Below are 23,527 nucleotides of genomic sequence, written 5' to 3'. Positions count from 1 at the left end.
ATTATACCCATTATTATATTCTGTGCACGTATTCACATACTATGTATTTACATATCTAATAATTTATTACTCTAGTCTTACTGTACTAGAGAAAAAAGAAATAACATTAAATTAATTAATACATTAAAATAATAATAATAATAAAATAAAAAAATATATAAATAAAAAGTAAAATACAATTTACTCTCTCATAAGCTGTACTCTGTCTCCCCAACACCCTATGTCTCTATCAATCTCTCCTCCATCTTCTCTCTAACTCATACCAAACCCATTCTACTACTTTCGTCTCCAGAATAACCCTGCCTAAGCTCTTCCCTCCTCTACAGCATCTAGCTCCCCCAAACCTCATTTTACTACTGTGATATCCAAAAGAATCCTAATCAATTCCCCCTCATTTATATCACCTTTGACTCATCCAAAATCCCTCCTCCTTCTATGACTCCCTAACCCTTTCCACAGACTCCTCCATCTCTCCTTTACTCATCCCAAGCCTCATCCTGTTACTATAAACTCCCAATTAACACTTCTGGATTCTTCCCTCCTCTTCCCGCCATTACTCTAGTCAATCCAACTAACAAACTCACATATCAACGCCCTCCTCAAAAAACCCTAGGCGGACCCAAAGGACCTCAAGAACTTCTGGCCTATCTCCCTGCTCCCCTTCCCGGCAAAAGTAATTGAGAAGGCTGTCAACAGACAACTGACCCGCTTCCTCGAGGAGAACAGCTCTCTGGACTCTTCCCAATCTGGATTCCACAGCAACCACAGTACTGAAACCGCCCTCATTGCCGCCACCTACGACATCAGAACCATACTGGACAGCGGCGAAACTGCGGCCCTCATCCTCCTGGACCTCTCGGCCGCGTTCAACACTGTCTGCCACCACACCCTTCGCACACACCTCAGCAATGCAGGAACCCGCAACAGAGCCCTGGACTGGGTCACCTCCTTTCTCACCGGCAGAACCCAGAGAGTCCGTCTCCCCCCATTCCACACCAAAGCCACCAAAATCATCTGCGGCATACCACAGGGTTCGTCCCTAAGCCTGACCCTCTTCAACGTCTACATGGCCCGCTCTCTGACATCACCCGATCTCACAACCTCAACACCCAGCTGATCCTCTCCCTCACCAAGGACTCTGCCAAGACCAACCTCCACGAATGAAGGCTATCCCCGAATGGATGAAGAACAGCTGCCTCAAACTCAATTCCGACAAGACGGAAGTCCTCATCTTCGGCTCCACCCCCTTCCGCATGGGGTGACTCCTGGTGGCCTGCCACTCTCAGATCTGCTCCGACACCCACCGACCACCCACGCAAACTAGGATTCATCTTGGACTCCCCATTGTCCATGACCCAGCAAGTCAACGCCATCTCCTCCTCCTGCTTCAACACCCCCCGCATGCTCCGAAAGATCTACAAATGGATCCTCACCGAAATCAGAAGAAGAGTCACCAAAGCCCTCGTAAGCAGCAAACTGGACTACGGCAACGCCTTCTTTGCAGGGACCACGGCCAAACTCCAGAAGAGCCTTCAACGCATCCAGAACGCCTCTGCACGGCTGTTCTAGCAGTAGCAGCACGGCCCACCACCCTCACCTCAGCGCCTTGAGACCCTCACGGGTGAGTAGTGCGCTTTACAAACTCCATGATTGATTGAATGATTGACATATCCTCTGCTCAAATTAACTCATACTAATACTAATACTGTACTCGTATTTACCTATACTAATCCACCACTAATTCCTCTTGAGTTCCGGAGTAGAGTGCTACTCGCTGAAAGTGCTTTGATGCCTCATCAGGTGTAGTAGTGCTATATAAATAAAATTACAATTATTTTAAACTTGCATTACACACAGTATAGACTGCTACAAAATGCACTAAAAGGTTGAAGATTAAATGGTGCTTCAAAAATATAGGTTTTAGAAATACCCAGACTGAAGGTACTGCAAGTTTTCTGACATAAATGTCCCTTCAACACCTCGTCAGGCGTAGTATATATAAAATATAAAAAAAAAAATAGTAAGTATAAATGTAAATACACATTTAATTAAAAGCAGGCACTTCACAGCTCATTTGTTAATTATTTGCACTACCTGTTGAAAAGAAATCTTTGTCATCACAAAGGTTCGAGTGATCAGATCAATTAAAGCCAGTGCCGGCTCCCAAGCATCCTTTACATTTGCAGATCACCCTACACGTTTGCAGATTAACTTGTTGCTCACATTTGCATTTCTTTCAGGCAGCAGGCACCCTGGCAGGGAGGCTTGTTTAGCTGCCTGGCTTCGGTTTCACTGCACAGGAGACTCGCCCAGTGACACTTCAGCTGAGGCATTTAACGTGTCAGAATTAACAGTCCTGGGATGGTTGTCTTTTTACCAAAAGTTAGGGAATGATTTCTCATGGGCACGTGGTGCCCCTCCGATCCCCACCACTGATGGGGGTGATGATCATGTCTGTTAAGAGTGCTTTCGAAGGGTCAAAGACATCACATGGCTTAAAGGACATACCAGTGATACACCTTAACGGAAAGGGAATTATAAATCATGCAAGTTAAATTGATGGGAAAAAGCAGCCATTTTACCTTCTGAAAACTCAACTGGTTAATCCAGTCTCTGCAGATACTGTATGTGTGAAACGAGCGAGAAACAGAATTGAACCCTTATTGTCGCTATGGGCAATAGTAACTTGTGTATTCATAGTGCTATGAGGGTCCAGCCTGCGATTGAAGCACTATAAACGTGCAACAATCGTCTTAGAAAGGGGCAGTAGCTTAGGGACCTTCTATTTCAAGGGTTTTGGAGCAGTTTTAAGATCTTTTCAGAGCTTCTCATTGCTCAAAAGGGTGTAATTACTGACTTGTCTTCCCTTGCTCTTTATCGCTTGGTTTTCCATGCAAAAGAAGTGTCACTCTAAGTTCACACATTTGGCAGTTGATTGTCACTCAAGGGTACACCGAAATTATGAAAATGGCACTTATGCCATCTGAAAACTTGGCAGCCATGGTTCCCCTCTGCTTCACTTGCAGGTCCTTGTCTTCTCTGTATGAACATATTTGAAGGTTAACACTTTTGTAAAGTGGCCTGTGTGTCACAGCTCCTCCCAACAAAGGTAACATGTTTGAGCTTCAGCTATGATGTCATCAAAGGTACATCCGGGCACTTCTGATCCTTCAGGTGTTAGGCTGCCTCCAAGACCTAGTGCAGCTCACCGAATATCCTGATTTTTGGCGTCTCAGGGGCAGCTCACAGAGCCCAGAGAAGGCAGGTGGCTTTACAAGGTGGGCAAACAGGGCAGCAGGGGAGTTCAGAGGCCAGTAAAGTGTGGCATCATGCTGCCTACACTGTCAAGTAGCGCGAGGGGCCTGCACGGTGCTTAATTTGCAAATAAAAACGTGCCGGTGCCCAAAGCCCCCCTCTTAAACACACAGCTGCTGCAATTAAAAGTGTGAGCACGGAATACTGAGGCAGCGTAATCCCGAAGCCATCTCGGGCATCTTTAATCCATTTACAGCCACTCCCTGCCCCTTCAGCTTACTCTTGCAGCTTTCTGCTTTCTACCTCTGTGACGCTTTTTCATTTTTCTCTTCCTCCGTCTTTCCCATATGTGTCTTTTGCTCCCAGTGAATGCTTGTGGCAGAAAAATAAGTACCGGCCATCAAAAATAAGTGCCCAGCACCGGAAACAACAAGCACAAATTAAGCACTGGGCCTGCAGGCATTTCCATCTAACTAGGAGGGAGGAAGCTTCACACACAGGGCACTTTAGGAAAGTGTTCAACTTTAAATATGTTAATACAGGAAAGATGAGAACGTGCTGTGAAGCAAGTGAAACCGCCCATAAAACTTTACACGAACATGGAAGAGTTAATGGCAAACAAAGGGAACTAAAATGACTTGGCCAAGATCAAACAATTTAGGCAAGTGCAAGAACCAATACAGAACCAAGAACCAAAGCAGCAGGACCAGGACCTTTCCTAGTGTAGCACGTTTTAGTTGGAAGAGTTCTGATGTTTGCTGAGGTGTGTATTGAAAAAGTGATTGCTGAGGAGATTGAGGTCAGTTGTATGGAGGGGACGTTAACTCTTTCTCCTGTTCCAGTTTCCAGCTGGTACCTCACACTTCAACCTGACAAGCGGCTGAGAATGGTTCATTACGCAGAGGTACAGGACGGTAGTGGTCCCTTGGAACATGTGGGTGTAGGAAAGTACCATCTTGCCTGGCATGTTACCCCCATTTTTCACTGTATATATGTTGTTTTAGTTGTATGTGTCACTGGGACCCTGGTAACCCAGGGCCCCAGTGCTCATAAGTGTGCCTGAATGTGTTACCTGTGTAGTGACTAACTGTCTCACTGAGGCTCTGCTAATCACAGAACCTCAGTGGTTATGCTCTCTCATTTCTTTCCAAATTGTCACTGACAGGCTAGTGACCATTTTTACCAATTTACATTGGCTTACTGGAACACCCTTATAATTCCCTAGTATGTGGTACTGAGGTACCCAGGGTATTGGGGTTCCAGGAGATCCCTATGGGCTGCAGCATTTCTTTTGCCACCCATAGGGAGCTCTGACAATTCTTACACAGGCCTGCCACTGCAGCCTGAGTGAAATAACGTCCACGTTATTTCACAGCCATTTTACACTGCACTTAAGTAACTTATAAGTCACCTATATGTCTAACCTTTACCTGGTAAAGGTTAGGTGCAAAGTTACTTAGTGTGAGGGCACCCTGGCACTAGCCAAGGTGCCCCCACATTGTTCAGAGCCAATCCACTGAACTTTGTGAGTGCGGGGACACCATTACACGCGTGCACTACATATAGGTCACTACCTATATGTAGCTTCACCATGGTAACTCCGAATATGGCCATGTAACATGTCTATGATCATGGAATTGCCCCCTCTATGCCATCCTGGCATTGTTGGTACAATTCCATGATCCCAGTGGTCTGTAGCACAGACCCTGGTACTGCCAGACTGCCCTTCCTGGGGTTTCTCTGCAGCTGCTGCTGCTGCCAACCCCTCAGACAGGCAGCTGCCCTCCTGGGGTCCAGCCAGGCCTGGCCCAGGATGGCAGAACAAAGAACTTCCTCTGAGAGAGGGTGTGACACCCTCTCCCTTTGGAAAATGGTGTGAAGGCAGGGGAGGAGTAGCCTCCCCCAGCCTCTGGAAATGCTTTGTTGGGCACAGATGTGCCCAATTCTGCATAAGCCAGTCTACACCGGTTCAGGGACCCCTTAGCCCCTGCTCTGGCGCAAAACTGGACAAAGGAAAGGGGAGTGACCACTCCCCTGACCTGCACCTCCCCTGGGAGGTGTCCAGAGCTCCTCCAGTGTGCTCCAGACCTCTGCCATCTTGGAAACAGAGGTGCTGCTGGCACACTGGACTGCTCTGAGTGGCCAGTGCCACCAGGTGACGTCAGAGACTCCTTGTGATAGGCTCCTTCAGGTGTTAGTAGCCTTTCCTCTCTCCTAGGTAGCCAAACCCTCTTTTCTGGCTATTTAGGGTCTCTGTCTCTGGGGAAACTTTAGATAACGAATGCATGAGCTCAGCCGAGTTCCTCTGCATCTCCCTCTTCACCTTCTGATAAGGAATCGACCACTGACCGCGCTGGAAGCCTGCAAACCTGCAACATAGTAGCAAAGACGACTACTGCAACTCTGTAACGCTGATCCTGCCGCCTTCTCGACTGTTTTCCTGCTTGTGCATGCTGTGGGGGTAGTCTGCCTCCTCTCTGCACCAGAAGCTCCGAAGAAATCTCCCGTGGGTCGACGGAATCTTCCCCCTGCAACCGCAGGCACCAAAAAGCTGCATTACCGGTCCCTTGGGTCTCCTCTCAGCACGACGAGCGAGGTCCCTCGAATCCAGCAACACCGTCCAAGTGACCCCCACAGTCCAGTGACTCTTCAGCCCAAGTTTGGTGGAGGTAAGTCCTTGCCTCACCTCGCTGGGCTGCATTGCTGGGAACCGCGACTTTGCAAGCTACTCCGGCCCCTGTGCACTTCCGGCGGAAATCCTTCGTGCACAGCCAAGCCTGGGTCCACGGCACTCTAACCTGCATTGCACGACTTTCTAAGTTGGTCTCCGGCGACGTGGGACTCCTTTGTGCAACTTCGGCGAGCACTGTTTCACGCATCCTCGTAGTGCCTGTTTCTGGCACTTCTCTGGGTGCTACCTGCTTCAGTGAGGGCTCTTTGTCTTGCTCGACGTCCCCTCTCTCTGCAGGTCCAATTTGCGACCTCCTGGTCCCTCCTGGGCCCCAGCAGCGTCCAAAAACGTCAAACGCACGATTTGCGTGTAGCAAGGCTTGTTGGCGTCCATCCGGCGGGAAAACACTTCTGCACGACTCTCCAAGGCGTGGGGGATCTATCCTCCAAAGGGGAAGTCTCTAGCCCTTGTCGTTCCTGCAGTATTCACAGTTCTTCAGCCTAGTAAGAGCTTCTTTGCACCAACCGCTGGCATTTCTTGGGCATCTGCCCATCTCCGAGCTGCTTGTGACTTTTGGACTTGGTCCCCTTGTTCCACAGGTACCCTCAGACAGGAATCCATCGTTGTTGCATTGCTGATTTGTGTTTTCCTTGCATTCTCCCTCTAACACGACTATTTTGTCCTTAGGGGAACTTTAGTGCACTTTGCACTCACTTTTCAGGGTCTTGGGGAGGGTTATTTTTCTAACTCTCACTATTTTCTAATAGTCCCAGCGACCCTCTACAAGGTCACATAGGTTTGGGGTCCATTTGTGGTTCGCATTCCACTTCTGGAGTATATGGTTTGTGTTGCCCCTATCCCTATGTTTCCCCATTGCATCCTATTGTAACTATACATTGTTTGCACTGTTTTCTAAGACTATACTGCATATTTTTGCTATTGTGTATATATATCTTGTGTATATTTCCTATCCTCTCACTGAGGGTACACTCTAAGATACTTTGGCATATTGTCATAAAAATAAAGTACCTTTATTTTTAGTATAACTGTGTATTGTGTTTTCTTATGATATTGTGCATATGACACTAAGTGGTACTGTAGTAGCTTCACACGTCTCCTAGTTCAGCCTAAGCTGCTCTGCTAAGCTACCATTATCTATCAGCCTAAGCTGCTAGACACCCTATACACTAATAAGGGATAACTGGGCCTGGTGCAAGGTGCAAGTACCCCTTGGTACTCACTACAAGCCAGTCCAGCCTCCTACATTGGAAGCAGCGACGGGATTCGAACCCGCGACTCCGAAGAGACTGGAGCCTTGATCCAGTGCCTTTGAGAAGGTTGACCCCTAGAGAAAAGCGTTGGTCTGCCATTGAGAGGGAGGCCTTTGCTGTGGTCTGGGCTCTGAAGAAGTTGAGGCCATACCTGTTTGGCACTCACTTCATTGTTCAGACAGACCACAAACCTCTACTTTGGCTAAAACAAATGAAAGGTGAAAATCCTAAATTGTTGAGGTGGTCCATATCCCTACAGGGAATGGACTATACAGTGGAACATAGACCTGGGAGTAGCCACTCCAATGCAGATGGACTCTCTAGATATTTCCACTTAGACAATGAAGACTCATCAGGTAATGGCTAGTCTTATTGTCCTTCGTTTGGGGGGGGGTTGTGTAGGAAAGTACCATCTTGCCTGGCATGTTACCCCCATTTTTCACTGTATATATGTTGTTTTAGTTGTATGTGTCACTGGGACCCTGGTAACCCAGGGCCCCAGTGCTCATAAGTGTGCCTGAATGTGTTACCTGTGTAGTGACTAACTGTCTCACTGAGGCTCTGCTAATCAGAACCTCAGTGGTTATGCTCTCTCATTTCTTTCCAAATTGTCACTGACAGGCTAGTGACCATTTTTACCAATTTACATTGGCTTACTGGAACACCCTTATAATTCCCTAGTATGTGGTACTGAGGTACCCAGGGTATTGGGGTTCCAGGAGATCCCTATGGGCTGCAGCATTTCTTTTGCCACCCATAGGGAGCTCTGACAATTCTTACACAGGCCTGCCACTGCAGCCTGAGTGAAATAACGTCCACGTTATTTCACAGCCATTTTACACTGCACTTAAGTAACTTATAAGTCACCTATATGTCTAACCTTTACCTGGTAAAGGTTAGGTGCAAAGTTACTTAGTGTGAGGGCACCCTGGCACTAGCCAAGGTGCCCCCACATTGTTCAGAGCCAATCCACTGAACTTTGTGAGTGCGGGGACACCATTACACGCGTGCACTACATATAGGTCACTACCTATATGTAGCTTCACCATGGTAACTCCGAATATGGCCATGTAACATGTCTATGATCATGGAATTGCCCCCTCTATGCCATCCTGGCATTTTTGGTACAATTCCATGATCCCAGTGGTCTGTAGCACAGACCCTGGTACTGCCAGACTGCCCTTCCTGGGGTTTCTCTGCAGCTGCTGCTGCTGCCAACCCCTCAGACAGGCAGCTGCCCTCCTGGGGTCCAGCCAGGCCTGGCCCAGGATGGCAGAACAAAGAACTTCCTCTGAGAGAGGGTGTGACACCCTCTCCCTTTGGAAAATGGTGTGAAGGCAGGGGAGGAGTAGCCTCCCCCAGCCTCTGGAAATTCTTTGTTGGGCACAGATGTGCCCAATTCTGCATAAGCCAGTCTACACCGGTTCAGGGACCCCTTAGCCCCTGCTCTGGCGCGAAACTGGACAAAGGAAAGTGGAGTGACCACTCCCCTGACCTGCACCTCCCCTGGGAGGTGTCCAGAGCTCCTCCAGTGTGCTCCAGACCTCTGCCATCTTGGAAACAGAGGTGCTGCTGGCACACTGGACTGCTCTGAGTGGCCAGTGCCACCAGGTGACGTCAGAGACTCCTTGTGATAGGCTCCTTCAGGTGTTAGTAGCCTTTCCTCTCTCCTAGGTAGCCAAACCCTCTTTTCTGGCTATTTAGGGTCTCTGTCTCTGGGGAAACTTTAGATAACGAATGCATGAGCTCAGCCGAGTTCCTCTGCATCTCCCTCTTCACCTTCTGATAAGGAATCGACCACTGACCGCGCTGGAAGCCTGCAAACCTGCAACATAGTAGCAAAGACGACTACTGCAACTCTGTAACGCTGATCCTGCCGCCTTCTCGACTGTTTTCCTGCTTGTGCATGCTGTGGGGGTAGTCTGCCTCCTCTCTGCACCAGAAGCTCCGAAGAAATCTCCCGTGGGTCGACGGAATCTTCCCCCTGCAACCGCAGGCACCAAAAAGCTGCATTACCGGTCCCTTGGGTCTCCTCTCAGCACGACGAGCGAGGTCCCTCGAATCCAGCGACACCGTTCAAGTGACCCCCACAGTCCAGTGACTCTTCAGCCCAAGTTTGGTGGAGGTAAGTCCTTGCCTCACCTCGCTGGGCTGCATTGCTGGGAACCGCGACTTTGCAAGCTACTCCGGCCCCTGTGCACTTCCGGCGGAAATCCTTCGTGCACAGCCAAGCCTGGGTCCACGGCACTCTAACCTGCATTGCACGACTTTCTAAGTTGGTCTCCGGCGACGTGGGACTCCTTTGTGCAACTTCGGCAAGCACCGTTTCACGCATCCTCGTAGTGCCTGTTTCTGGCACTTCTCCGGGTGCTACCTGCTTCAGTGAGGGCTCTTTGTCTTGCTCGATGTCCCCTCTCTCTGCAGGTCCAATTTGCGACCTCTTGGTCCCTCCTGGGCCCCAGCAGCGTCCAAAAACGCCAAACGCACGATTTGCGTGTAGCAAGGCTTGTTGGCGTCCATCCGGCGGGAAAACACTTCTGCACGACTCTCCAAGGCGTGGGGGATCCATCCTCCAAAGGGGAAGTCTCTAGCCCTTGTCGTTCATGCAGTATTCACAGTTCTTCAGCCTAGTAAGAGCTTCTTTGCACCAACCACTGGCATTTCTTGGGCATCTGCCCATCTCCGAGCTGCTTGTGACTTTTGGACTTGGTCCCCTTGTTCCACAGGTACCCTCAGACAGGAATCCATTGTTGTTGCATTGCTGATTTGTGTTTTCCTTGCATTCTCCCTCTAACACGACTATTTTGTCCTTAGGGGAACTTTAGTGCACTTTGCACTCACTTTTCAGGGTCTTGGGGAGGGTTATTTTTCTAACTCTCACTATTTTCTAATAGTCCCAGCGACCCTCTACAAGGTCACATAGGTTTGGGGTCCATTCGTGGTTCGCATTCCACTTCTGGAGTATATGGTTTGTGTTGCCCCTATCCCTATGTTTCCCCATTGCATCCTATTGTAACTATACATTGTTTGCACTGTTTTCTAAGACTATACTGCATATTTTTGCTATTGTGTATATATATCTTGTGTATATTTCCTATCCTCTCACTGAGGGTACACTCTAAGATACTTTGGCATATTGTCATAAAAATAAAGTACCTTTATTTTTAGTATAACTGTGTATTGTGTTTTCTTATGATATTGTGCATATGACACTAAGTGGTACTGTAGTAGCTTCACACGTCTCCTAGTTCAGCCTAAGCTGCTCTGCTAAGCTACCATTATCTATCAGCCTAAGCTGCTAGACACCCTATACACTAATAAGGGATAACTGGGCCTGGTGCAAGGTGCAAGTACCCCTTGGTACTCACTACAAGCCAGTCCAGCCTCCTACAGTGGGGATATAGCTAATTGATAGCAGGACATCACAGAAGGACACTCTTGCACGACGCTCTAGGAGTGACACAGTATGTTTGTGACAGGGACGGGGATGTAGCTCAGTGGTGGAGCATTTGACTGCAAATCAAGAGATCTCCGGTTCAAATTCGGGTGTCCCTTTTACCCTTTAATTTCCGCGTTATTTTTATTAAATACATGGGCTCACTGCTGTAAAGCGTGAAAAACATTTTTTTTCAACAAACAGTGGACATCAGGCTGACGCGGCGTCTGTATATGCGCTTGAGATGCCCGCGTTGTACCAATGTCACCTCCTAGTGGAGCTCACCTGAGCGAATGTAAACTCACCTGTGCAGCGGCGGCGCGAGCGGGGGCCGCGCTTTACAGGATATTAAACTATTACCCCCCCCAGATGCCCCCGGGACCTATGGATGACGCCCTCACCCTCCCCCGGCCTCCTTCGCTGCCTCGGAGACCCTGAGATCAAACATGCGAAGATTTTAGACGGTGAAAGAGGGATATTTTCTAAATAACTGATATATATCGGAGGAATGGATTTTCCGCGTTGACTTCTGTTGTAGCAGAGGCGACTGCGGGAGGGAGACAGATAACATGAAGCCGCTTTTTAGCGTAAAAATTCGGGCGTCTCCCGCACGAATAGGGTCTTTTGGAGTCTAATGTGAGATGTTACTCATGATCGCATCTAATCAGGGGGGATTTCATTCCAGACGAGTGAACATAGTGCAATCAGTGAGTCGGATCCTATATATATACATTCTAGTGAAAGCATACGCCTCACAGCCTTTCCCTAGTGACAGATTACACCTGTTCGCTCCGCCACGCAAGTTATTTTATCTGTAGAGAAATGCACTGAATATTCACATGTAATTTCAGTGAAAGTGAGTTAAAGTTTGAGTAGCGTCCGATTTGCTGGAAAACGTGATGGGAAAAGGGGTGGATTGGATTGCAGTGAGGTGGGTTTGGTGAGGCAGACTGGATTGGAGTGGGGTAGATTGCACTGGGCTGGATTGGAGTGGATTGAACTGGAGAGGCTTGGGTTGTGGTGGATTGTAATGGGGTGAATCGGGATAGAGTGGGTGGAATGGGGAGGTGGATTGGATTGGATCGGGGTGGATTGCAGTGGGCATATTGGAGTGTGGCAGCCTGGAATAGGGCTAGTTGAAGTTGGCAGACTGGTGTGGGGTAGATTGTGTTGGATTGGGCTGGTGTGGATTGGAGTGGGAAGATTTGAGTGGGGCAGATTTATGTGGAGCAGTTTAGAGTGAGGCAGATTGGAGTGGGGTGGATTGAAGTGGGGCTGGTTATTTTGGACTGGAGTGGTCAGATTGGAGTTGGGTGGATTAAAGTGGGGAAGATTGGGGTAGTGAAGATTGTTGTGGATTGGAGTGAGGCAGATGGGAGTGGGCGGATTGGAGTGGGGCAGATTGCTTTGGATTGGAGTGGGGCAGATTGGAGTGGGACAGATTGGTTGGGATTGAGGTGGGGCAGATTGCAGTGGGGCAGATTGTCTTGGATTTGAGTAGGCAGATTGGAGTGGGTCAGATTGTATTGTAGTGGGCCACATTGGAATGGGGCAGGCTGGAGTGAGGCATAGCGGAGTGAGGCAGATTGTTTTGGAGTGGAGTGGGGCAGATTGGATTGGGGCAGATTGTTTTGGCTTGGAGTGGGCAGGTTGTTTTGGATTGGAGTGGGGCATATTGTTTTGGATTGGAGTGGGGAAAATTGTAGTGGGGCAGATTGTTTTGGATTGGAGTGGGGTTGATTGTGATGGATTGGAGTGGGATAGATTTGGGTGGGTTGGAGTGGGGTGGATTGGATTGCAGTGAGGTGGGCTTGGTGAGGTAGATTGGATTGGAGTGGGGTAGACTGCACTGGGTTGGATTGGGGTGGATTGGATTGGTGTGGGGTGGATTGGACTGGGAGCGGTTTGGGTTGTGGTGGATTGGAGTAGGGTGAATTGGGATAGAGTGGGCGGATTGGGGGAGGAGGATTGGATTGAATCAGAGTAGATTGCGGTGGGCATGTTGGAGTGGGGCAGACTGGAGTGAGGCGGATTGGAGTGAGCAGACTGGAGTGGGGTAGATTGTTTTTGATTGGGGTGGGAAAGATTGGAGTGGGCAGATTTGAGTGGGGCAGATTTATGTGGAGAAGATTGCAGTGGGGCAGATTGGAGTGGGATGGATTGAAGTGGGGCTGGTTGTTTTGGACTGGAGTGGGTCAGATTGGAGCTGGGTGGATTAAAGTGGGGAAGATTGGGGTGGGGCAGATTGTTGTGGATTGGTGTGAGGCAGATGGGAGTGGGTGGATTGGAGTGGGACAGATTGTTTTGAATTGGAGTACAGCAGATTGTTTTGGATTGGAGTGGGACAGATTGGTTAGGACTGGGGTGGGGCAGATTGGAGTGGGGCAGATTGTCTTGGACTTGAGTGGGCAGACTGGAGTGGATCGGATTGTTTTGGATTGGAGTGGGCCACATTGGAGTGGGGCAGGCTGGAGTGAGGCATAGCGGAGTGAAGAAGGTTGTTTTGGATTGGAGTGGGGCAGACTGACGTGGGGAAGGTTGAAGTGAGGCAGATTGTTTTGGATTGGAGTGGGGCAGATTGGAGTGGGGTAGATTGTTTTTAATTGAAGTGGGGCAGATTGGAATAGGGCAAATTCTATAGGGGAAGATTGGATTGGGTTAAGGTGTGAGGACTGGAGTGTGGTGGATTGGAGTGGGTTGGATTGGAGTGAGTGGTTTGGATTGGTACGTGGTGGATTAGACTGAATGGGGTAGATTGGCATGGGGTGAGGTGGGTGGATTGGAGTGGGATGGATTTGAATGGGGTAAACTGGGGTATACTGCGCAATTATGTGTTAAGGTATAATTTCATAAATTACACATAAACAATGTTGCTTTGCAATATTTAGAACAAGATAATCATGATCTTTCAAGAACAGCTCCCACAAGCAAAAACAAAGGAAAACATGAGAGCAAAGTGAGAAAAACAGACTTGGCAAAATAAAAGAAAGTTAACTTCAGAAAATATATCTTTGCAATTTTGTGCGTCCTGCTAGGTACATTTTTGCCAGTCAGATGCCTTCTGTTTGCATAGCACTAAAAGTTAATAAAAACAACAAAATACCACCTCAATCACAGAGAGAGCAGTGGATGATCACAGATTAAGTTGAATTAATCTGTGCTTGGACCCTGCTCCATTGTTAGGAACAGATGTGAAGTTTGCAGGGAGCTTGTCAATTAAAAAAGGGCACTGATGCCAACAAATGGTAAACAAGGTTCGGTCTCCAACCCCTTTTTTGTAAACAAAAGAGTCTTGCAAGCAAGACGTATGCGCTAGCGCATGCACTCCCAGGCTCAACCCAGGGAAAAGAAAGAAAATAAAAGGAAAGGAAAGGAAAGGAAAGAAAAGGAAAGGAAAGGAAAGGGAAAGAGAAGGACCAGAAAGCGAAGGAAAGTGAAAGAGTAGGAAAGAGAAGGAAAGAAGGAAAGTGCACTAAAAAAGGAATGAAAAAAACTAAGAAAACACAGGAATGAAAAAGAAAAGCAAACAATGAAAGAAAGAAGGATAGTAAAAGAAAGAAAGAAGGAAAGCAAAAAGAAGAATGAAGAAAAGTGACAGAAAGAAAGAAGAGAGGAAAGCAAAAGAAAGATTAAATGAAAACAAAAAGAAAGAAAGAAATAAAGAAAGGAAGGAAACCAAAAGAAAGGAAACGAACAAGGAACAAGGAAAGCAAAAGAAAGGAAAGAAGGGAAAGGGAAGGAAAGAAAAGAAAAGGAAAGGAAAGAAGAAAGGAAAGGAAAGTGTTGTAGAATAAAGTGGAGTTTGCATGGTGTGGTACTGCACTGCCATTACTGACAAAACATTTTCACTTGAAATGACCATCACATTTACACAGGCATATTGTTTCACTGATAAAGCTATACCACACACGAATAATAATGTGTGGAAGTAGAATCACGTAGTGTTTTGATTGTATTAAAATATTTGTTTCATGCACACTTTAGTATTATAGAAAAGTGTGCTTCATTTATGCTTTACTAATTCTGATATATTGTGAAAATATTGCATAGTTCATTTACAGAGATGTTAATGTTGTTGTGTGCTAGAAAGAAGGTGATGGCAAGCAAGTAAAATAAATTTGTACCGAAAGATGTCATTGCGCTAGCCAAACCCAGAAGCTGTGACAGAGGCAGAGAGAGCAAATGAAAAAGAAGAAAAAACCCTACAAAGAGTCAGAGAGGAAAAAAGCCACCCAGTTTTCACACACCCAGACAGCTCACTTTGAAGTCAGACAAAGAAAAGTAAATACCAAACTCCTTCAGAAGACAATGCCTAACATTTGACCTCTGTCTTTGAAGGCACAGCAAATGTGATATGGTAAGAACATGTAAAGGGCTGTTTATAGAAAGCGAGCACTGTGGAAGAATACCGTAAACAGTGTATGCTCCACGTGATGAACAGACTCAAGCTGGACAGCCTAAAACTAATGAAGTCAACAAATAGAGAACAAGCAAATGTGTGTATAAACAACAAAGCGTTGCTAGGTCAGCTTTCTGAATGTCACCAAGATGTCTTTAGGAAACAGGCTAGGCTCCACAAGATAGACTAACAAGACAGCATAAAACAAGTAAAGACAGTATTAAGAAAACAAGCAAATGTGAGTTACAAGCCAATTGTAATAAATGAGCGGAATACACTATAGGTCAGCTTTCCAATGTCCCAAAGATGTTTTAGCAAATTAGACTTTGATCGAGAAAACAATGATTTCCCTTCGCAGACGTCAAGTTGAAACACATCTTTCCAGGAATACTTTATTTTAAATGTTAACAAATGAGATTGATTTTTTTTTTTATGGTTTGTGTTAAACTCAGCAAATGGATAACCTTGCCTCCCAAAAATAATGCCCAGTGGTAAAAAAATGTAAAGGCTCCAGTGAGATTTGAACTCACGACCCCTGGTTTACAAGACCAGTGCTCTAACCCCTGAGCTATGGAGCCAGCTGTTAATATACAGGACACAGTATTACATCACAAGGGAGCTCACCCGTGAGTGGAATCAGTGTCCTTGTTTTCCTCCGGGCGGAGAGTCAGCAAGGACACAGGCAGAGAGGCTTGCTTCAGCGGGGAGGAGGCAGAAAACAGGACCTGCAGGATATGAGCTCTGCTGTGTCCACAGACCGCTCCTTCCCACACTGAGTCACCCGCAAGAGCCCCGTGCTCTGGTGTGTGCAGTGCACACTGGAAGCAGCGCCCCTGCTCCTTAACATGCACACACGTGTCTATCCCAGCACCCCAGCCGCTGCCCCTTAACATGCACACACGTCTATCTACAGCGCCGCTGCTCCTTAGCATGCACACACGTGTCTATCCGCTGCGCCCCAGCCGCTGCCCCTTAACATGCACACATGAGCGCTGCTCCTTAACATGCACACACGTGTCTATCCGCAGCACCCTAGCCGCTGACCCTTAACATGCACACATGTGTCTATCCAACATGCACACACGTGTCTATCCTTAACATGCACACACGTGTCTACCGCAGCACCCCAGCCGCTGCTCCTTAACGTGCACAAACGTGTCTATCCGCTGCGCCCCAGCCGCTGCCCCTTAACATGCACACACGTGTCTATCCGCAGCGCCCCAGCCGCTGCCCCTTAACATGCACACACGTGTCAATCCGCTGCGCCCCAGCCGCTGCTCCTTAACATGCACACACGTGTCTATCCAACATGCACACACGTGTCTATCCTTAACATGCACACACGTGTCTACCGCAGCGCCCCAGCCGCTGCTCCTTAACATGCACAAACGTGTCTATCCGCAGCGCCCCAGCCGCTGCTCCTTAACATACACACACGTGTCTATCCGCTGCGCCCCAGCTGCTGCCCCTTAACATGCACACACGTGTCTATCCGCAGCGCCCCAGCCGCTGCTCCTTAACATGCACACACGTCTATCTACAGCGCCGCTGCTCCTTAACATGCACACACGTGTCTATCCGCTGCACCCCAGCCGCTGCCCCTTAACATGCACACGAGCGCTGCTCCTTAACATGCACACACGTGTCTATCCGCAGTGCCCTAGCCGCTGCTCCTTAACATGCACAAACGTGTCTATCCGCAGCGCCCCAGCTGCTGCCCCTTAACATGCACACACGTGTCTATCAGCAGCACCCCATCCGCTGCCCCTTAACATGCACACGTGTCTATCCTTAACATGCACACACGTGTCTATCCACAGCGCCCCTGCTCCTTAACATGCACACACGTGTCTATCCGCTGCACCCCAGCCGCTGCCCCTTAACAGGCACACACGTGTCAATCCGCAGCGCCCCTGCTCCTTAACATGCACACACGTGTCTATCCTTAACATGCACACACGTGTCTATCCGCAGCGCCCCAGCCGCTGCTCCTTAACATGCACACACGTGTCTATCCAACATGCACACACGTGTCAATCCGCAGCGCCCCTGCTCCTTAACATGCACAAACGTGTCTATCCTTAACATGCACACACGTGTCTATCCGCAGCGCCCCAGCCGCTGCTCCTTAACATGCACACACGTGCCTATCCTTAACATGCACACACGTGCCTATCCTTAACATGCACACATGTGTCTACCTTACAGGGGCGCTCAGTAGAAGGTGCGCTGCTGAGCACAACCCACAGCTGGCCCTCGGGATTAAAGGGACGCAGCATTAATGGCGGTGAAGCGGTGTTTTACCTATACATTTTATGGGTGCCCTCTCCTCGACGCTTGCTGCACGCGCAGGCAGGAGTAATCCAGTCCCACGGGTCATGCGCGTGCAGAACACTTCTTTACAAATGATGGCTTTTTATGAGATCATTCTTTTCCCACCGGGGGGGCCGGGCTCAGAAGTTAGCGAGGAGGGCCTTGCCAACCAGTGACGTCCCTTGAGCTAACGAGCTGACGAGCTCTGGTGAGGCACCTGTGCGCCAGTGAGTGGTACATAAACCTGAGAAGACTTTTGGCGGCATTTCAAGCAACCCCACAGACTTGGCTGCTCTCTGCTGATGACGGGCTAAACCTAGAAACACGTGTCCAGAGATACACAGCACTTGCTGCACCTACTTAGGTGAAAGACTTTTGATTACTTTTTCAGCACAAAACGAAGTGACTGCATTTACCATGATGCATTGGGGCTAACTTTTTGCTTGAGTGTGAGGCAGTGTGCTCCCTTTTTTCTTTTTGTCCAATGACTGCTCCCTTGAGCTAACGAGCTGACGAGCTCTGGTGAGGCACCTGTGCGCCAGTGAGTGGTACATAAACCTGAGAAGACTTTTGGCGGCATTTCAAGCAACCCCACAGACTTGGCTGCTCTCTGCTGATGACGGGCTAAACCTAGAAACACGTGTCCAGAGATACACAGCACTTGCTGCACCTACTTAGGTGAAAGACTTTTGATTACTTTTTCAGCACAAAACGAAGTGACTGCATTTACCATGATGCATTGGGGCTAACTTTTTGCTTGAGTGTGAGGCAGTGTGCTCCCTTTTTTCTTTTTGTCCAATGACTGCTCCCTTGAGCTAACGAGCTGACGAGCTCTGGTGAGGCACCTGTGCGCCAGTGAGTGGTACATAAACCTGAGAAGACTTTTGGCGGCATTTCAAGCAACCCCACAGACTTGGCTGCTCTCTGCTGATGACGGGCTAAACCTAGAAACACGTGTCCAGAGATACACAGCACTTGCCGCACCTACTTAGGTGAAAGACTTTTGATTACTTTTTCAGCACAAAACGAAGTGACTGCATTTACCATGATGCATTGGGGCTAACTTTTTGCTTGAGTGTGAGGCAGTGTGCTCCCTTTTTTCTTTTTGTCCAATGACTGCTCCCTTGAGCTAACGAGCTGACGAGCTCTGGTGAGGCACCTGTGCGCCAGTGAGTGGTACATAAACCTGAGAAGACTTTTGGCGGCATTTCAAGCAACCCCACAGACTTGGCTGCTCTCTGCTGATGACGGGCTAAACCTAGAAACACGTGTCCAGAGATACACAGCACTTGCTGCACCTACTTAGGTGAAAGACTTTTGATTACTTTTTCAGCACAAAACGAAGTGACTGCATTTACCATGATGCATTGGGGCTAACTTTTTGCTTGAGTGTGAGGCAGTGTGCTCCCTTTTTTCTTTACGTCACACAAGGGGACGGGCCCCCCATGAACTCATATAGCCTTCGGTTGAAAAGGGGTGACACCGGTGCTACTTCCGGGGTGCTCTCTATGTCCTCACACTAATCTTTTCTCGTGCAATGTAGGTGATCTGATGCAATAGTAAGACTGGTCCATCGTGGGAGGGGGAAGAGTGAGAGGGAGGGGATTAACCCCTCCGATCACAGGGAAGAGGATGTGCCAGGAGGGGGTCACCTTTGTAGCGCTTGAAGGAGGGGGGCGGCCCAGCATTCTCAGTTACCCCTTGATGCTTGGCCACATTCACGGTGAAACACATGAAGTGAAGTCCGTTTCACATTTCTCTGTTTTTGGCGGGAGCTCCTCGAGTCAGAACACCTCAGAGCTCTGATGAAAACAGAACATGATCACAGACCTTAATAAAGGTTTTCAAAGTGTCCCAAACAAATGCCTTTGAGTCATGTGACCCCTTACATCAGCTTGAGAGCTTCACAGTATAAAACCCATCGAGTGAACACCTTTTATGCAGCGCACAAGTCGGGGGTACACGGCGTCCACACACTATTTTCAGAGGTGGTCGCCGTCCACCCTGCAAGAGGTGCCCCCGCTGAGATAAGCTGAACTTGTCCAGGTGTAATTTTCAAACACTGGGACGCTTTCGGCAGTGCCCCCATCCTGTCTGCTTTTGTATTGCACCAGCAACGTGCTGGGAGGGGGCTTTCATAGATCAGACTCCAGCTGGGCCCATAACAAAGGCCAAATCTAAGGAGCCATCAGGTCTCCTTGTGTTCCGCTATCATGACTGGGAGCTCACCTGAGGCTCACACCTAGCTGCAAATGCAAGAGGGAGGGGAAAAGGCTCACAGCTTGTTATCACTTCACATATACATTGTATTCGTATAGCGCTTTACTACCCCCTGACAAGGTGTGCATTTGACCTTGTTTAGTCCCTGTATATAAGAGATTTTTATTCGCTGTAAGTGTAGGAAAGTACTCTCTTTTTGGCAAGGTGTAGTAAGCTCTATCTATTTACAATTACCATCCCCACTTCTTGCTGCTATCAGTGTGCGTAGAATGTTGTCTCTGAGATCTTGCTAGCCAGGACCCCAGTGATTGTGCTCTCTCCCTCCAAATATGGTTACCTTGGTGCACTCCACAATTGGCCTACTGGTGTCCCCTTATAAGTCCCTAGTATATGGTACTTAGGTACCCAGGGCATTGGGGCACCAGCGGTTCCCCATGGCTGGCAGCATGTATTATGCCACCCATGGGAGCCCATGCACAATGTGTCTGCAGGCCTGCCATTGCAGCCCACGTGAAAAGGTGCATGCATCCTTTCACTACAGGTCACTGCACCAGGTCACTGTAAGTCTCCCCTATGGTAGACCCTCCTAGCCCAGAGGGCAGGGTGCAGGTCCCTGTGTGTGAGATGCCCCTATGAACTCAGTTCCATTGTACTGGACTTTGCAAGTGCAGGGAAGCCATTTAATCTGTGTACCAGACACAGGTCACTCTCTCCCTGTGTCCAGCCACATAATGGTAGCTCCGAACCTGGGCATGTTTGGTATCAAACATGTCGGAATCATACCCCAATACTATTGGCAGTATTGGTTGCATGATTCCATGCACTCTGGGTGCTCCTTAGAGGACCTCCCTGTATTGCTCCTACCAGCCTTCCAGGGTTTTTTGGGCAGCCCGTGCTGCTGCAGCCTTTCCGACAGGTTTGACCACCTCAGGCAGGGGAAGACAGAACAAAGGATTTCCTGTGAGAGAGCGAGGCAACACCAACTCTCTTGGAAATAGGTGTTACAAGGCTTGGGAGGGGTAGCCTCCCCAAGCCACCGGTTTGTTTTGAAGGGTACATTTGGTGCCCTCCTTGCATAAACTGGTTTGCACCAGCCCAGGGACTGCTGGTCCCAGCTCTGGTGCAAAACTGGACAAAGGAAAAGGGAGTGACCACTCCTCTGTCCATCACCACCCCAGCGGTGGTGCCCGGAGCTCCTCCAGGTGGCCACACAATTCTGCCATCTTGAACCCAAGATGTTCAGAGGCCCCAGGGAGCATCTGAGTGGTCAGGTGATGCCAGAGACCCCTCCTCATTGGTGGTCACCGTGCAAGGTGATCAACCCCCATTTTGGGGCTAATTTAGGGACTCCCTTGCAGGTGGGTTCCCAGATTCGATGTACAAGACTCCACCAGGACTACTCTGCATCGTTTACTTCTGCTCCTGGCCACTGGAACCGCAACTGGACACTTCAGGAACCAACTACACTGCAACTCCCGAGATGACCTCGCCTTGCAGCATTGTTTCCCAGGCTCCTTCCAGCAACTGCAACATTTCCCCGGCAGTGCATTTTCTGTGGTTGGCAAGACTTCAGCTGCACCAAGAAGCAAGACGGAATCTCCCTTGGAGTGAAGAAGTCACTCCCCTGCATCTGCAGGCACCTAAAGCAATGATGTCTGGCTGAGTGGATCTGCTCTTCTCTGGAATTGCATGGATCCTGCATCACAGTTGGTGGTCTGAAGTGGTCCCCTTGGTCCTCTCTGTCCACTGTCTAACTTGGGAGACAATGAGCCCTTGCAGGACAGTACCCCTGTGCACTGCAACTCTTGCAGCAACCAAGGCTTGTTGTCTCCTGCTCCAAGGGACTGTCAGGCTCCGAGAAGCCCCAGCACTTCATACTTGCAAGGACTTTCTCCTCTCTGCTGCTCCAGCGACGTGGGACTCCTCTCCAGGTGTGCTGATTGGGCCTCACTGCAACTTACTGTGCCTGCTGCCACTGGGTTGCTTGTGCGGGCTGCAGCTGCTTCTGCTGACTCTCCCAACTGCTGAGGTTCAGCCCAGACTCCCCTCCAAGGGTCGAGCCCCCTGGACCTTGCTGGTCGTCTTCATCCTTGCAACTCTTGTTTTGCCTCCTCTTGTATTTGCCAAGGCTTGTTGGTGCTTCCCCTAACCACTGACCATCTGCAACCTGGCGGCCAACGTGGAACATCATCTGCATTGCTTCAAGGACTCCTCTGCTGCGCCTCGGCTCCACAGCTGGTTTTCTCCTCCCCATCAACCTGGATGTTCATCCACTGAAGGGTGGGTAGTGGCTCCTGCCCGACTGGATACTCCATCGTGGACCGGACCCTGTCCCCTTCTTTTGCAGGTCCTCTTCTTCCAGAATCCACCTTTGGATTCCTCTGGTCTGGTCCTGTTCTTGTAAAATCCATTTTCTAAATCCTCTTGTTAATCTTTGGGAAGACCTGGTACTTACCTCTAATCTCCTGGTCGCTGAGTGTCACTGAGGTACTCACCTCTTGGGATCCCAAGTTCATCCAGCTCCCCCCTAACTACTCCATAACCTTGGGTGGGGGACTTCACTTTGCATTCCACTATTTTAGTATATGGTTTGGTCCTCCCCTAGGACCCTAACTGTTTTTCTACAATTCTTTCCAATGCTTGTTGTTCTATGCTAATTTCTGATTGCCATGGTGCATATACATCAGAGGTCTTCAAACTGGGGGGCGGGCCCCCCTAGGGGGGCCTGTAGTGATCCCAGGGGGGCCCCAGACTCTGGCCAAAATAAATATTATACAGATAACAGGCCTTTGTTTTAAGCAGAAGCATGTTTTTGCATTTTAAAAGGTAACAGTACTTAACTGCAATGTTTAAATAGGTTTAGACATATTTAAACATTGCCATGTTTATAAAATAATTGTGAAAAATTCTGAGGGGGGGCCCACTGATGTTTATTTTTCAACTGGGGGGGCGCAGCATGAAAAAGTTTGGAGACCTCTGATATACATAGTGTATACTTACCTCGGGTTGAGGGGACTGCCTAAAAGTAATCTAGTGTACTGTTACTGTAATAAAGTATCTTTATTTTTGTAACACTGTGTGGTTCTTTTCATGTGTGATAAGTTACTGTGTGACTATTGAGGTATTGCATTAGCTTAGAAAATAGTCTTTCCCATGAACTGCAAACTAGGTCTGATGTCAGCGATGGAAAGATGCATCGTCCAATCAAAACAGTGCGATCGGAATGCTCATGGCAGGACAAATGGCAGCACAGAGACGAAAGCCATCAAATCGAGGCAGAGAACAAAGTTATCCACTCATGTGCTCATGGCTGACCCAAAGGCAACTCTTAAGTACATGTAATGCATTGGAAACAGCAGGTCTCTAAGAGACAGCTGTCTGTAGCTGAGGCATAAAAATGTGAATAAAAATCATTTATAGTCAGGCATAACATGCACCATTGAGTGATACCTTTATGGTCACCTACACTCACTTTGAAAAACTTACTTTGCTTTAATGCTGCTCAAGTCCATTTTGCGTTCTACCTTTTTCTTACTTTACACGAACATGGAAGAGTTAATGGCAAGCAAGGGGAACTAACATGACTTGGCCAAGATCAAACAATTAAGGCAAGTGCAAGAACCAATACTGCAAAGCAGCAGGACCAGGAGCTTTCCTAGTGTAGCACGTTTTAGCTGGAAGAGTTCTGATGTTTGCTGAGGTGTGTATTGGAAAAGTGATTGCTGAGGAGATTGAGGTCAGTTGTATGGAGGGGACGTTAACTGTTTCTTCTGTTCCAGTTTCCAGCTGGTACCTCACACTTCAACCTGACAAGCGGCTGAGAATGGTTCATTACACAGAGTATAGGACGGTAGTGGTCCTGTGGAACATGTGGGGATATAGCTCAGTGACAGCTGGATATCACAGAAGGACACTCTTGCACAACGCTCTAGGAGTGACACAGATTGTAAACTGACAAGGAC

General features: G+C 48.5%; 1 non-coding gene across 1 annotated transcript; it reads right to left on the bottom strand.

Moving 5' to 3' along the window:
- Positions 1-15,537: 15,537 nt before the first annotated feature.
- TRNAT-UGU (transfer RNA threonine (anticodon UGU)) lies at positions 15,538-15,610 on the bottom strand. Its single transcript has one exon. It is a non-coding gene; the product is annotated as a tRNA-Thr (tRNA).
- Positions 15,611-23,527: the final 7,917 nt, after the last annotated feature.

This window comes from Pleurodeles waltl, unplaced genomic scaffold (assembly GCF_031143425.1).
Source record: "Pleurodeles waltl isolate 20211129_DDA unplaced genomic scaffold, aPleWal1.hap1.20221129 scaffold_39, whole genome shotgun sequence".
NCBI lineage: Eukaryota > Metazoa > Chordata > Amphibia > Caudata > Salamandridae > Pleurodeles > Pleurodeles waltl.
This window is presented reverse-complemented; position numbering and strand designations above follow the sequence as displayed.